The 16,502-nt window shown below is 34.3% G+C and overlaps 1 protein-coding gene across 1 annotated transcript in view; it reads left to right on the forward strand.

Moving 5' to 3' along the window:
* The window catches only part of LOC111539439, a 491,006-nt gene that overhangs the window by 412,590 nt on the left and 61,914 nt on the right, over positions 1-16,502 (forward strand). The gene's annotated exons all lie outside the window — the stretch shown is intronic.

The following is a 16,502-nucleotide window of genomic DNA, read 5'->3' on the forward strand; positions in this document are numbered from 1 at the left end:
TCACATGGTTATTTTGAGAGATTATGTTTAGCAATAGCACTCACTCCAATAACCAAAATCATGCATCACTTTTTACCATTGCATATGTATTCCTAAAAGCGGAGGATACGTTAACCACTGTGAACAAATCCCTCTGACATATAGATTGTTTTAAACATGTCACTCTGTTGGCCAGGAACTTACATCCAGTTATTGAAAAGCTAAGTATAATGCAAAGTATTTAGTTTTTCCAAGGTCACCTTTTAGTTGTCTCCCTTTTACACAATTACAATTAGATCACTGTAGAGGGTCAGTCCTTTTTCTTCTTCTGCCAGTCAAACTTTATCATTTTAAACTTACCTTTATCTTCTTGTTATTACTATTGTATTATAAAATATAGTAAGTGTGAAAATGAACAAGAATATCACATTTGTAAAGGAAGCCCTTATACAGCAGGTGGGGACAATGATCTCGTTCATATCTAGGACTCTGGATGAATAAACTCAGGTTCTTTTTCATTTCATTTTCTTCTCTTCTCTTTTCTTTCTTTCACTTTTTTTTTTCTGAGACGTAGTCTTACTCTCACACCCAGTCTTCAATGCAGTGGCATGATCGCGGCTCACTGCAGCCTCTATCTCCTGGGCTCAAGTGGATCCTCCCACCTCAGCCTCTTGAGTACTGGGACCACAGGCATGTGCCACTAGACATGGATAATTGTTTTCTTTTTTTAGAGAGATAGATAGAGAGATAGACACACATCTCACTGTGTTTTCCAAGCTCATTTCATGTACCTGAGCTCAAGTGATCCACATGCCTGGGCCTCCCAAGCTGCTGCGATTTCAGACACGATCCACTATGTCTAGCCCGTAAACTCAGGTTCTTACCCACCTGTGAAAAACCACAAAAATATTCCCTTCTTTGAATTATGGAAGAATTAATTATCTGTGTCATGCCAGTAGTACTTAGCATGTGGCAGTATGGAACTGGCATGCAGTAGACATTTAATAAATGATGACGCTAACCCTCTTACCACCATAACTCAATGAGTTAATCAAAAACACTCAATGTTGTAACATGTGGATTAATTAAATGGTCAAGCTGAATCTATGCAGCAGGGTAAACTGAGAATTTGAGAATAGACTGCAAAAGTTAGATAAATTCAAGTTTTTGTTTGGTTTGGCACCACTGAGTAGTGTTTCTTCGCCCAGGCTTCAGTTTTAACAGAGACAATTTTGAATCCAGAATCATCTTTCTTAAGCTTCCAATTTCTTAAGAAGCATCAGAAGCTTAAGAAATCACCTCCCTGTTTAGGTGATATTTATTGGCCGGATTTGGGGAGATGGATATGGGAGAATATTGGAGACAAGAGAAATCATCTTCTTCCTCCCCGTTTTTGGGGGTGGAATTACCTGCATTTTCCATGTAGCTTGGTTTTTTATTTCATGCCCTGTCTCCACTCCCTGCAAGAAGGTAAGAACTTTAGTTTCCATCTCCTGTATCACCTGCTTCCTCCAGCCATTTTAAGAACAGAGCCAGCAAGAAGGATAAACAGCCAGTTGCCTATAGTGTTGCATCCAAATTTATGTTACTGTACTGTGTTTTGTAGGAGGAAGGGGGAATTTTACGAAGATTTTTTCCTTTGTTTGATGAAATAACTTGTCATACATTTTCACAATGATGTTCAATTTGTAGTAACACAGAAATATCTGTTGGTAACAATAAAAAATGATTTTTTACGATAAAAGTTAAAAGTCAGTCTCAAGCATTCCAGTGAACTCACAGGGGCGTCACCAGATTTCTAAGTGTTTCAAAGCCTAGACAGCCCTGCAGGCCACTTGCTTGGGGCTAGTCACAGTTTCAACATTAGATTGTGCTGCACTCCTTTTCATTCTGTTATATTTTTGTAAAGCTTCATTTTCAGTGGTTGCTGTGATATGATGCAAGTAAAACACACAAGTGAGTGAGGACAGGGAAGTGAGGGTGGGGTTGTCTAACATTATTCCAAAGTTTAGTAAATTGTTTTGGGTCCAACAGGAACATGGATTCCCTTGGTAAGTCACTGTGATAATTTAAGAATGAAATAGAAATAATGTTTTACCTTCAGTTAATACATATTAATGAATCATGTTGCTACTATGTTGTTAGGATATAACCATTTAGGATATAAAAATTATGTTGTTTACACCTAACTAATTAACAAACAGAACTCACATATTTCTTTTGGCCTAGGGGCACCATGTCAATATTACTAAGACAGTAAAATTGCTACAAAATGAGAAAGTTTAGAAACCTCTAGGTTGAGGACTTTCTCTAAGTGTTACTAGGGCTCCTCAGACCCTTGTGAGCCTATAAAATAATTAAAAACTCCCATCAGGAGAATGTGTCAAAAACCGTAATTTTGAGAATATTGATCCTTATGTGTTTACTTGAAGCAAAGAACATACTGGGGCGAGTTACTTAGAGACAAATTTCATCTGCTATGGGTCAAACATCATCTAATACGTATGTGTTACAATGGAATATTCAGGCGTTGAAGTTGTCGTTATTATAAGACCCTTGTTACAGCAAAAAAAACTGAGGTACAGAAAGAATTATTAACACAGCGAAGCAATGAGAAGACTTGACTCAATATTGTGCTTTTGAGGACTTACGTTGTATCTTATCTTCCAAATGGGGGTGGAGGGCAGCTCTTATGCTGTGATTAGATAAAATCTGACTTTTTACCTTAAAATAATTCAATTAGAAATAATTTGAGTATCTTTTTCTTGGTTTTCTTTTTTGTCCAGCTTATGTTTATCAATGATGTTATAAATACAGCTCAACAAAGCAGGTTGGAAGGGATCTCATTTTTCAAAATTCTGTTCTTTGCTGCAGGCTACATGTGTCTTCATTGTGTGTGATTATATGTGAGTGAGTTTACTACCATAATTAGAAATTACTTACTCTAATTTTCTCTAATTTCCAAATACTACAGTGGTATCTTTGTGCAAGCCTAAATAAATTACTCTCTCAGGCATCATATTTATTTTAGTTACGTGAATATTTAAAAAAAAATGGATGGCTGGGTATAGTATTTGCTGAAGTTAAATAGAAGGGCAAAAATGCTCTCTCTTCCTTGAATGTTTAGAAAACACAGGAGTTTAGTTGAGGTAAAAATATGAGTTAATGTCATTTTCCTGGAAGCTACCCTATTTAAAAATAGCCACTAACAACCAAAGCTGTTGAATAAACTGTGTTTTAGCCATTTGATAGAACTTTTCTTACAAGTATTACTTGGATGTAAATATTTAATCTTGCTGAAATTATATTTGTTCAGGAAGTTTCAAGTATGGCATAATGAATATAGTCATAAAAGATGAATCAAAGGAGAATAATATAATGAAACATCAGAATGGAACTCAAAGAGCCAGTCAATTTTATGTTTTTTTCCAGATGTTTTACTGTCATCCAAAAACTAAGTAATTACCCATTGAGCTTGATGTAACTTTTTAGAGGGAAAAAAGTTTTATTCTGAATCTCTAGTTTGTAAGTTCTGCTGCTTGCCTGAAACGTGCATTTCCCACATGACCTTTACAAATGTTTTATTAGATTTAATTAAACAGAAACGGGAAAGAAAGGAAACACTTGAGGAAAATCTAGCCAGCAGAGAAGATAATATTGTAGAGTACTCAGTTTTGACAATTGTGGTAGTTTGTAACCCAACAAAGAACATAAAGTTGGAAAATAAAGAAGATAGACACCTGTAATCTTGATTTTGTGATTGCTGAATGTGTTTAGTAAGGGGAGATGAATAGATAGTACTTAAGGCATCATGGGAAACCTCTTTGAAAGTCTGAGAAATGAGTTTACAGATCATGAACATTTTTCGTGTAACTAGCAATTCTACCTTTGGCATCAGAAATTTCATTTGAGTTTAGTTTATGTATGATATAAAAGGTAACAGAAATGTTTAGTTTTAGAACTTTTTTGAAAGAATCATAAAATATATTAAGTATCAGGTACATTTTTATACTATTGTATAAAAAGACTTGGATACCAGTCACCAAAACTTAGTCTATAATTATATGAAATAAATATATTTAGGTGGCTGTTTTATGCCAAACTCTGAGTTAGTAGTTAAATTTGAAGTATTTAATTATCACAAGCACTTTCTGAGTTAGGTTTTATTATAAAACCTATATTTTAAAGATGAGAAAACTGAGGTTTAGGGAGATTCCAAAATCATCAAATAAGTAATGACATCAGGACTTAAACCCAGGCCATCTGACCTTAAAAATATAGTCCATTTTTTTTCACCTTTTAATAATTCTGATATCAGGTTGTGGGCTTAAAATTAAGGCAAACAATTTTGTATCATGTTTATGTTTATTGATGCCTCTCCTAATGAGGCCCTTTATTAAATTCAAAATGTGTTTTAAAATTGTATAGTGTCTTAGGATCAACAGAATGTCATGTTAGAGAGTAAAACAAAGACCACTAGATCTTAGGAAAGAGAATAATAGTGGAGATGCCAGGCAAGGAAATACAAATCAGTGAGAAAAATCAGAGTATTTCACTGAAGGGTCAATTCAGGATATTTAAGCCATGAGAAGAGAGAGGAAACCATCATAGTTACTACATCATAGTTACATCATATATAACAATTAAAAGCAGCATTCTGGATAGGAATGTATGACATCATTGGTACATAGTTGCTTAAAATCAGTCCCATTATTCTTTCCTCAAGAGAGTCCTGTGTTGAGATCAGAGGGTAGTTAGGTCCTGAAGGTCTAAAATAATGGAGTTCCTCAAAGGTCGTGGTTTTTCAACAATCTCATCTAGTTAATGATCTTTGTGGAAAAACATAGCATTCAGTTTTACTATCTCCATGCAAGTGCTGCAGAAATGGAAAGTTTTTCTTTCTATTCTTTTTCCAGGGGCTAACTAAAAGAATATAAACTCAAAAAAGGGGGAGAATCCTACCTTCAAGCCAATAATTTAGAAAATACATGGTATATATAGAACAAATTTAAAAGTTGAAGGGTTTATTTAATTATGTATAGTGAAAGTGGGGCCTGAATAAAGACCATGTAGGTGCACCAACAGCTTCACTTTTTAAAGAAGCAAAGCATTGTCATGGAAAACAAGTAGTGGAGAGACAGTGGAAGAACCCTAATTCAGAAAATAGGGTCTTATTCAACATAGTATTGGAAGTTCTGGCCAGGGCAATCAAGCAAAAGGAAGAAATAAAGGGTATTCAAATACGAAGAGCGAAAGTCAAATTGTCTCTGTTTGCAGATGATACGATTGTATATTTATTTAGAAAACCCCATCGTCTCAGTCCCGAATCTCCGTAAGCTGATAAGCAACTTCAGAAAAGTCTCAGGATATAAAATCAATGTGCAAAAATCACAAGTATTCCTATACACCAATAATAGACAATCAGATAGCCAAATCATGAGTGAACTCCCATTCACAACTGCTACAAAGAGAATAAAATACCTAGGCATGCAACTTATAAGGGATGTGAAGGACCTCTTCAAAGAGAACTGCAAACCACTGCTCAAGGAAATAAGAGAGGACACATGGAAAAACATTCCACGTTTATGGATACGAAGAATCAATATCATTAAAATGGCCATACTGCCCAAAGTAATTTATAGATTCAATTCTATCCACATTAAGTTACCATTGACTTTCTTCATAGAATTAGAAAAAACTACTTTAAATTTCATATAGAACCAAAAAAGAGCCCATATAGCCAAAACAATTCTAAGCAAAAGGAAGAAAGCTGAAGGCATCATGCTACCTGACTTCCAACTACACTACCAGGCTACAGTAACCAAAACAGCATGGTACATGTACCAAAACAGATATACAGACCAATGGAACAAAACAGAGGCCTCAGAAATAATGCCACTCATCTATAATCATCTGATCTTTAACAAACCCGACAAAAACAAGCAATGGAGAAAGGATTCCCTATTTAATAAATTTTTCTGGGAAAACTGCCTAGCCATATGCGGAAAATTGAAACTGGACCCCTTCCTTACACCTTGTACACAAATTAACTCAAGATGGATTAAAGACTTAAAGGTAAGACCTAAAACCATAAAAACCCTAGAAGAAAACCTAGGCAATACCATTTAGGACATAGGCATGGTCAAAGACATCGTGAGTAAAACACCAAAAGCAATGGCAACAAAAGCCAAACTAGACAAATGGGATCTAATTAAACTAAAGAGGTTCTGCACAGCGAAAGAAATTACATCAGAGTGAACAGGCAACCTACAGAATGGGAGAAAATTTTTGCAATCTACTCATCTGACGAAGGGCTAATATCCAGAATCTACAAAGAACTCAAACAAATTTACAAGAAAAAAGCAACTCCATCAAAAAGTGGGCAAAGGATATGAACAGACACTTCTCAAAAGAAGACATTTCTGCAGCTAACAAACATGACAAGAAGCTCATCATCACTGGTTATTAGAGAAATGCAAATCCAAACCACAATGAGATACCATCTCATGCCAGTTAGAATGCTGATCATTAAAAAGTCAGGAAACAACAGATGCTGGAGACGGTGTGGAGAAATAGGAACACTTTTACACTGTTGGTGGGAGTGTAAATTAGTTCAACCATTGTGGAAGACAGTGTGGCAATTCCTCAAGGATCTAGAACCAGAAATACCATTTGACTCAACAATCCCATTACTGAGTATATACCCAAAGAATTATAAATCATTCTACTATAAAGACACGTGCACACATATGTTTATTATGACACTATTCACAATAGTAAAGACTTGGAACCAACCCAATGTCCATCAATGATAGACTGCATAAAGAAAATGTGGCACATATACACCATGGAATACTATGCAGCCATAAAAAAGGGTGAGTTCATGTCTTTTGCAGGGACATTGATGAAGTTGGAAACCATCATTCTCAGCAAACTAACACTGGAACATAAAACCAAATACTGCATGTTCTCACTCATAAGTGGGAGTTGTACAATGAGAACACATGGACACAGGGAGGGGAACATCACACACCAGGGCCTGTTGGCTGATGGGGGGATAGGGGAGGGATAGCATTAGGAGAAATACCTAATGTAGATGACAGTTTGATGGGTGCAGCAAACCACCGTGGCACTTGTATACCTACGTAACAAACCTGCACGTTCTGCACATGTATCCTGGAACTTAAAGTTTTAAGAAAGGAAAGGAAAGGAAAAAGGAAAAAAGCAAGACAGAAAATAGGGACCTGGAGATGAAGGCTGAACTCAGAAAGCACTCATCTAGTTTAGACTGCCCAAAAACACTTGCGTTCGATAGCATTCCAATACAGCTACACTCCACTGAGAGGCCCAACAATAAACATAGCCACCCTGACTGATGGGATGGATAAAGGCACAGCACATCAGGATGAAGGACGAAATACAGGCTCTCAAGTAGAAAACATTTCTAATGTGTGCACACACAGACACACACACTCACAAATATCTAAAAGGGCACCATGTCATATAGAATTTTTAAACACTATTGAAAAATCAGGGAATATATTTGTAGTATTTTGCCAAAAATTCTGTTTCCCTAAGAATTCTTGTAATTCAATTGGAAAATGAAGTTTCCAACAGAAACTTAAGTAGATGATAAAAGGAATTGTCACAAAACAAATGAACAATGAGTGTATTAAATATCACAATATCACTAGTAACTAAATACAAGTAAGTTAAAGAGCAAAAATGGTAAAAAGGTAAAATTTTGGGATATTAAGTAAGGACATGAAATACTGCAAAACCCAATGTATTTAAGGAAAAATAGACCATTCCTAGAGGGCAATTTTTCAGTGTAATTGCTAAAACTATAATAATTGTTTAATTTTAAAGTTTATCATTGTTAATTTTATTCTAAACTCCCACACAAGATTTTTAGATCAAAGGCAGATTTCTTATACTTCATAGCAAAAATTATTTTTCAATTGTAGCATAATAGTTAATTTCACATTTTTTGTTCTATATTTTTCAACATTTTTACAGTGAACAATGAAATTGAGAAAAAATGACAAGGAATGAAATAAGTATTTGTCTCATGCAACTGGAAAACAGAGAGAAAGCAAGTGTATGGATTATAGCAGAATCTAATGAATTAGAAAAAATAAAACTGATAAATCAAAATATTATATGCCAATTCAATATATCGAAATCTGGTATTTTGCACGATAAAAATGGCATGTACAAATATATAATATTAGATGTGAGAAGCAGGGTAGTTATCTGACTATATGTCCGAAACCCTCCAGCAATATTGAATATTTTACTATAAAATGTAAATTTTCTAAGAGACTTAAGGAATTTAAGGAAGAGCAGAAAATCAGTACCTATGGAAAAACTTGTCAGTGCAAAGAAAGAGGAGAAAAACTTGCCTTCTAAGAGAGTTTCTGGGTTCAGAATGTTTTATTAATACCAGGAAAGATTTTTATTTGCTTTTTATATTTTATGTCATAGAGCCAATATTGGAATGCTCTTTTTCTCTTAATCTATTTTAGTAAGTTAAAAAAATTAGGGCCATTTAGGAAATTTATTGATATAATTAAGAAAAGAGAAGAATCAATCCAATTTGATGGTGGATTGAACTGTCAGATGTTACACAGCTTTAGTAATTATAATAGTGTGACATTGACAAAAAAGATGGGCATTAATTAGTGAATTATACAAGAAAGTCAGGAATCAGACATAAATTTATATGAAAATTAATTATAATAGCAGCATTTCAAATGAATAAAGAGTGGGTTTTTCAAGTAGTATCAGAACAAAGACCTAATTACATCAAAAATTAAAAACAATATTTTGCTCTCTACTTCATATAATATGGTAACACAAAACCCAGGAGAAATATTGCTTCAAAAGTAACAAATTCTAAAGTTAAATATAGACAAATACATAATCCTGACTTGGAAAGGGCCTTTCTAAGCATAACTCCAATGATTGAAACCATAAATAAAAATATTGATATATTTTGGTGTATCAACAAAAATATAGATGATAGAAGATAGATTAATACATACAGAGATATTACATGCAAAAAATAGTCATGTGCATGTCCAATTTAAAAATAACGTATGACTGGGCTCTGTGGCTCACATCTGTAATCCCAGCACTTTGGGAGGCCGAGGCGGGTGGATCGTGAGGTCAGGAGTTCGAGACCAGCCTGGGCAACATAGTGAAAACCTGTCTCTACTAAAAATACAAAAAATTAGTCTGGTGTGGTGGTGGGCACCTGTAATCCCAGCTACTCAGGAGGCTGAGACTGAGACAGGAGAATGGCTTGAACCCGGGAGGTGGAGGTTACAGTGAGACGAGATTGTGCCATTGCACTCCAGCGTGGGCAACAGAGCGAGACGCTATCTCAAAATAGATAAATAAATAAATAAATAACTTATAAAATACATGAAAGAGCCTTGAAAAACATAACTTTATAAGAGAATGGCTCTACCATACCATAAATTTGCCAATATTTATATATAAGCAACTCAAAAGATATTTAAATTATAAATTTGCTATTGTATTTATAAGTTTGATGCTGTGTGTAGAGTTGTAAGTGAAGTATTCAGTATTTCTTATACCCGTGTTATATTAATTATTACAAACTTTCGTGAGTGCAAACTGAAATATTTGTATCACCTTTGACCCCAAAATTCCATTTGGAAAATTTTAGATTAAGAAAGAAATAATAGATTCACAAGATATTTCTCAGGCATACTCAACCTGATGTTTTTTTCAGAGGGTCAAATTGGTATTAATCCATAAGTCCAATCAGGTATTTGAATTTAAATAATTATGGTAGATCTGCACATTGCAGTGTGATATGGCTTCTTAAAAATGTTTTCGTGGAAGATTCTTCAAAATGAGAAAGTAATTTTTTTAATGTTTTATTTTTACTCTTTAGACACAGAGTCTCGCTCTATCACCCAGGTTGGAGTGCAGTAGCGCAATTTCAGCTCACTGCAACCCCCGCCTCTTGGGTTCAAGAGATTCTCCAGCTTCAGCCGCTCTAGTAGCTGGGATTACAGGTGCAAGCTACGACGCCCGGCTAATTTTTGTAGTTTTAGTAGAGATGGGATTTCACCTTGTGAGCCAGGCTGGTCTCCAACTCCTGAGCTCAAGTGATCCGCCTGCCTCAGCCTCCGGAAGTTTTCAGATTACAGGTGTGAGCCACTGTGCCTAGCCTGAGAGAATAATTTTTAACATAGTGCTACATGAAAATAAATAAATAAACATTCTATTTAAAAATATATATTAGAGAAAACAAAGAAAAATTTCAAAAACTTTTCCATTTCTTTTTATCTTTAAAATCGAATGAATTAAATTTCAGCTTTGCAATATCTACAAACTAATGGGTGACTCCGTGTAGACTACTTTATGTGTTGAATTTCTTGTACATGATACGCAGCATTGAATAGATATATGTAAAAGTGTTTTGTATATAAAAAGAATGTAAAATAACTAATAGACTTAAATATTTTACTTTCTCTAATTCTCTCATTTTAAATAGAGGATGGAAATGGTTAAGTTAAAAGAGAAAAGTTTTCTTTCTCTTTAAAATAAAAATCAAGGAACCAATGCTTCTCCAAAAGAAGAGATCCTAATTTTGTGGTTCACCAGTTTATGACTTTGGAGAAATAGATAAATACATTTGGTGAATTGATCCGTGACCTGAGCAGCGGTCAACTAAATCAGCTAATTTGCCATGAATATGCACACTGCATTAAGTAAAATTAAGAGATGATTACTGAGTTCAGCTTAAATTCATATTACTGTGAACTGATTTCTTAATTTTTAGAGAGCTCTGAAATTGAGAAGCGTAACTCAAAATGTAAAACTTATTAATCTGAGTTCCTCAAAGAGGAAATGAAGCATAATTACTGATGTTTCCACTATAAACGTATGAGTTCATCAACTTAATATGTCAAGGCACATATTTAAACAATTTTTCTTTAAGACATTTCACAAAGTTGGGTAATTCCACAGTGTAGGTTAACATGACAATTCTAGTTAAGGGTAGGATTAAGAAACTTACATCAGGCCGAGCGCGGTGGCTCAAGCCTGTAATCCCAGCACTTTGGGAGGCCGAGACGGGCGGATCACAAAGTCAGGAGATCAAGACCATCCTGGCTAATACGGTGAAACCCTGTCTCTACTAAAAAATACAAAAAACTAGCCAGGCGAGGTGGCGGGCGCCTGTAGTCCCAGCTACTCCGGAGGCTGAGGCAGGAGAATGGCGTAAACCCGGGAGGCGGAGCTTGCAGTGAGCTGAGATCCGGCCACTGCACTCCAGCCTGGGCGACAGAGCGAGACTCCGTCTCAAAAAAAAAAAAAAAAAGAAAAGAAACTTACATCAATTGGGCAGAGGATCACTGAGCCAAACACATAATAAAAGCACAAAATAAGTTTTTGAGGATAAATATTTACCATCATGTAAAATTCTTAGTCCAGAAAAAGCATTTGTTCCACCTACTTTATGTCGTCTTTTCACATGAGCAAAGTAATTTAATCTTGATGGCAATCTAGGCATTATTATTTTTGTTTTACAGAAATTGAAATTAGGTTTTTCAGTGAATTGTTGAAGTTTTCACAGCTAGTGAGTAGTAAAAACAGGCTTAAAATGTTTGCTCTTCTGTGCAGAAAACATAAAACTAACATGCATCTCACCATGAACATGCATTTTACATGCATGAACATCCATATAGCTTAAAAATTTTTTCTGAAGACCAGACAATATTCGCAAACTCTGTTAAATCAGTTACTATCCCAGCCTATGTGACATAGAAAAATTTCTCACTCTCCTCTCTCTGTCTCTTTCTTTCATTCTCTTTCTCTCAATCTGTCTCTCTCTCTCTCGCTATATATATATGTGTATATATATACATATACATATATACACACGTATATATACATGCACACACACATTCAAATAGAGTCAGTGAATATATGCATTTAGTATTTGACAAATATGATGTATATTTTCTAAGAGTCTACCTATGTGTAAATTGAAAATAAGAATTTCAAATGATTCATATTGATAGTGAATTTGTAATGTTTTCTATGTAAATGAGAGCTCCAAAACTCATTAAGAAATATTCATCTGTACTCTATAAAATGAAGACGAAGGTCTTGACCTAGTAATACTTTACGTATATATCTACATTTTTATACTTTTATTCATCAATGAATTTGCTCATTTATTCTGAAAAAATTAAATGTGTCATAAAATAATGTAAAATAATAATCTTCATTTGACTTTCAAGTATTTTTTATCCTCTCTCATCCCATAACACTAATGAACATTTTCTTGTCAAAGTTGGGAGTTAAGAAATTTTAAGATTTCTAAATGATTCTGTAAACCTAGTTATTCTCCCACCCTTCAGGTGAACTGCTTTGAAAATACGATGTGCAAAGCTGCAGATTAACAGTACTTAAATGTACAGGGTTGATGTAATTTCAGGCTGCTTGAATTAACTCTCTCTGACAAGCCTTTCCTTGCAAAGCACTAGCAGAAAAGTTCCTCTTTGTCTACAGTCATAAGCCAGGCTCCAGTCACTGGGAGTTTTCACATTGTTTCTAATATATTGGTGCTCAGACAAAGTCGAATCATCCCCTATGAAAGCTCGACTGCCCAACGGGTATAAACCCAATTGTCAGTGGTTTATTCAGCTTTGACAGTTCTCAGTGTGATCCTAACAGCCTTTGGTAAAACAAGAAGGCAAGAGAAAAGCTCCAGAGACCTCCTTCTATTCATTTCTATAATAGTTTTCTTGCCACAGGAGACTTAAGAAGATTTGTACAGCCTGCTCTCTTTTCATTAGCAGCAAGTGCAATGCTGTTGGGTAAGTTAATGTGGAAGACTGTAAAAAAGAAGGGTGCTGTGTATATGAATTTTTACTCTATTTAAAAAACTATCCTTTTACTTAAGTGCAATACAGCTGAAAAACGTAAATAATTGGTAAATATATTTAATATTTTCTTAATCAGACTTAGCATCTGGCTTCATTCTGTTTGTTGAATGCAATTCCATGGTTCACTGGGTTTTTGGTATGAACATGTTAAAGTTATCGTTATTGAACTGACAAGGAAACTTGATTGAATTTTTAACACGATCATAATTCTTGTCATCAAATGTAACAATATTTAATGATTTCTTTGTATTTCCATATGCAACAAAATGCATCAGTGTTTTCAGGCTTAGTTTGGCCATTCCATTAAACTGCCAGGACTTAATTACCGTTCATGTAGTATCCTTATTTCCTTCTTTGCTAGCAAAATTATATCTGGTTAGTAAAATTTCTAACTTTGGTTAAGAAAAATCTACATGTTTACTTTAGTTATAGCACACTGTAACCTATAAATGTATTTGTTGATTATATACATAAAAGAAAAAGACATCACCTTACAAAGTAGTATATATAATTTGTTGGGCACATGTTGCTATTTTGTTTTATAATTTAATCTATATTGTATCATATGAACTAATTTCCAAATTAAAATATTGATGAAATATACTGAATATATTATAATTAGTAGATGTATCATTTTTTCCATGATGTTATCACTGCACAAGTCATTAATTCTATCAAAGATCAATATTTGATAAATTGGAGCATAGAAAAAGAGATAAGTAAGACAGGATGAGTCAAATAAATAATTACTTATTCATTACTAGGTAGTCACTTTTATAAATTATTCAGTTATTGCTTCAAGATGCCTTTTTTCATTATAAGCTAGGAAGTACCAAAATGTGAACTGGGTGGAATAAAGTAATACTTCCCTCATTTTTAGGCCTTCCAGTATGACATAGCTGAATTTAGTGTGAAGTTAAGACCTTTTTTGGCTTCTCTGATACAATTTTTGTTATTAGAAGTATGAGTTCTTTTGTGAAGTAATACTACATTTATAAGTTCTTAACCATTGTCATGACAATTCCAGTGTGGACCTACAAGGGTTAAGTTATAACATCTTACGAGGCAAAATAAGTGATAACTGTAAAATAAGATGAAGTTGGTCTTCAGCTTTCGGTGAAATCCTATGTTTTTTAGATATGTTACAGAACTGCACGTATTATACCTGTGATTAGGGATGTCTTAAACAATGACCCGATTAGAGAACTGCTGATAGAAGTGTTCTTTTCTTCCCCTACAGCTTTAAATTGTTTCCCCTGACAGTTTGTGATGGTGTGTTGACATTTTGAAATATCAAAGCAGAGAATAACCATTCATACAGCTGTCTGACTTACCATGGTTCCTTATTAGAGCAATCATGTTACCACGGGCCATACTTCTGTCAACAGCACTTCATCACAGATGCCCCAATTGCCCATATATGCATGGAAGCTCAGAGCATTGTCTGCCAAAGATGCAACAAATCAAGGAGCAAATTATGTGGCTGTTTCTGCAGCGCTTAGATATTTTTGTGTCCTCATGGCCACGTGCTTTTATTCACTTACTAAGTTTCTAAACAATGCATTAGCTGGAGGATGAGTCCCTACATTCTGTTTGTATTATGTGTCATTGGAAGGAAGATGACTCACTAGAAATTAGGATGTGGATTATAATCTAAAAGAATCCCTCATTTGTGGACAGGTTTAGGAAAAGAATTCAAATCAATTTTTATTTGCTTATTCTCCTCTGATCACTTAAAAAGAAGTCATTTTATTGTAAAAACAAACTAATTGAATACCAAGTGGGTATGATTTATCTAAAAATAAAAATGTAATAGTATTTCAGAAAATTTAAAAATTATGCTGTAAAATTTTTGACAACTTATCAGTTACTTGACATAATACACATAAAGTATTACTGTTTTGTCATGTCCTTAGCTATAACATACATACTTAACATACATATGTGTATGTTGTATGTATTTTCTTTATAAAAGAGAAAAGTTCTAGGAAAGCAGCATTTCCCAAATTCAAAAAGAATAATTGTATATAACCTAATGGCTTTTAGCGATGGGATTTTGTAAAAGGACCTAAGGCTATGAATGAGGAAGAACAAACAATTTTTTTAAAAAATAATTTTTGTTTTCCATCATAGAGCTTAAAGATTTTGTTGCCTCAAATTAATTGTAGAATGAGGTAGGCCATAACACATAAAAGAAAAAGAGGCTGGCGCGGTGGCTCACATCTGTAATCCCAGCACTTTGGGAGGCCAAGGCGGGCAGATCATGAGGTCAGGAGATCGAGACCATCCTGGCTAACATGGTGAAACCCCGTCTCTACTAAAAATACAAAAATTTAGCTGGACGTGGTGGCGGGCGCCTGTAGTCCCAGCTACTTGGGAGGCTGAGGCAGGAGAATGGTGTAAACCCGGTAGGTGGAGGTTGCAGTGAGCCAAGATCGCCCTACTGCACTCCAGTCTGGGCGAGAAAGCAAGACTCCATCTCAAAAAAAAAAAAAAAAAAAAAAAAAAAAAAAAAAAAAAAAAAAAAAAAGTCATGGAATTAAAATGGAAAAAGACCATAGAAAATATCCTGCCTAATCACTATACTTGGTAGATCATTGTTTGCTTCATTTACTTTAGCTAAGTAGGAAATTTTATTATACCTGACATTTGAGTCAGCTTAGTGCACACATATAATACTACTGTATTTCCAAATAGCTAACTGTGTTCACCCATTTAGTGGCAAGTTGCTTACTCTCCATGTATCTCACATTCTTCGTCTGTCAAATGGGAAAAAGAATAACTACTTGGCAAGTAAATTGGATGTGCAGATTAGGAAATACATATGTAAAGCACCGTTTTTTACAACATCCCAAAATGCAATATTAGATCTGAGTATTTTCAATTCGTTGAAAATAATAGATAATTTTTGTCATAGAGTGTATTGGTATTCTCATAATAACAAAATTTCCCCAAAAATGGCATTATCAAGATAGTAACATATAAATTCCATAAGCTAGGTCACACAGCTAAGAAAAATCAGTTTTGAACCCAAATATTTTGTTTCCTGGGAATTCCCTTTTAACCACCATACAATAGAAATAGTGCTCAACTCATTTAATAGTTGTCTACCAAATACAAAGTAGGGATTAAAACAAATTGTATCATCTTTTTTCATTGGCTGGAATCACAGTTTCAAAGATAATTTGCTTTTGTCCCTCATTGATCTTTATTAGTCATCGGTTTCAAACACTTTAGATTTAACATTTTTTGTTTTGCGGCCTTTGACAAAACATGAATTATCTATAAATACTTGGATGGATCCTCTGTGGTGTATTTTTATTTGAAGTAACTCTTACAAAGTTGATACTCTTTTTGCAGTATTCAAAACTATTTATGTATTATGACGTTGACAAGTATTTCATATAGCAGATTTTTACATATGATATTTTCTTCCTTAAAAATAAATATATTTTGGAACCTCCCTGACCACTGTATATGAACTCTTTATACTCCAAGCCTACTCGTATCCTCTTAGCCTATCTTGTATTTTTTATTTTTTCACAGCATTGAAATATAGCTGAACTATATTACATACTTATAATCTGA

Source organism: Piliocolobus tephrosceles, chromosome 2 (genome assembly GCF_002776525.5).
Source record: "Piliocolobus tephrosceles isolate RC106 chromosome 2, ASM277652v3, whole genome shotgun sequence".
Lineage (NCBI taxonomy): Eukaryota > Metazoa > Chordata > Mammalia > Primates > Cercopithecidae > Piliocolobus > Piliocolobus tephrosceles.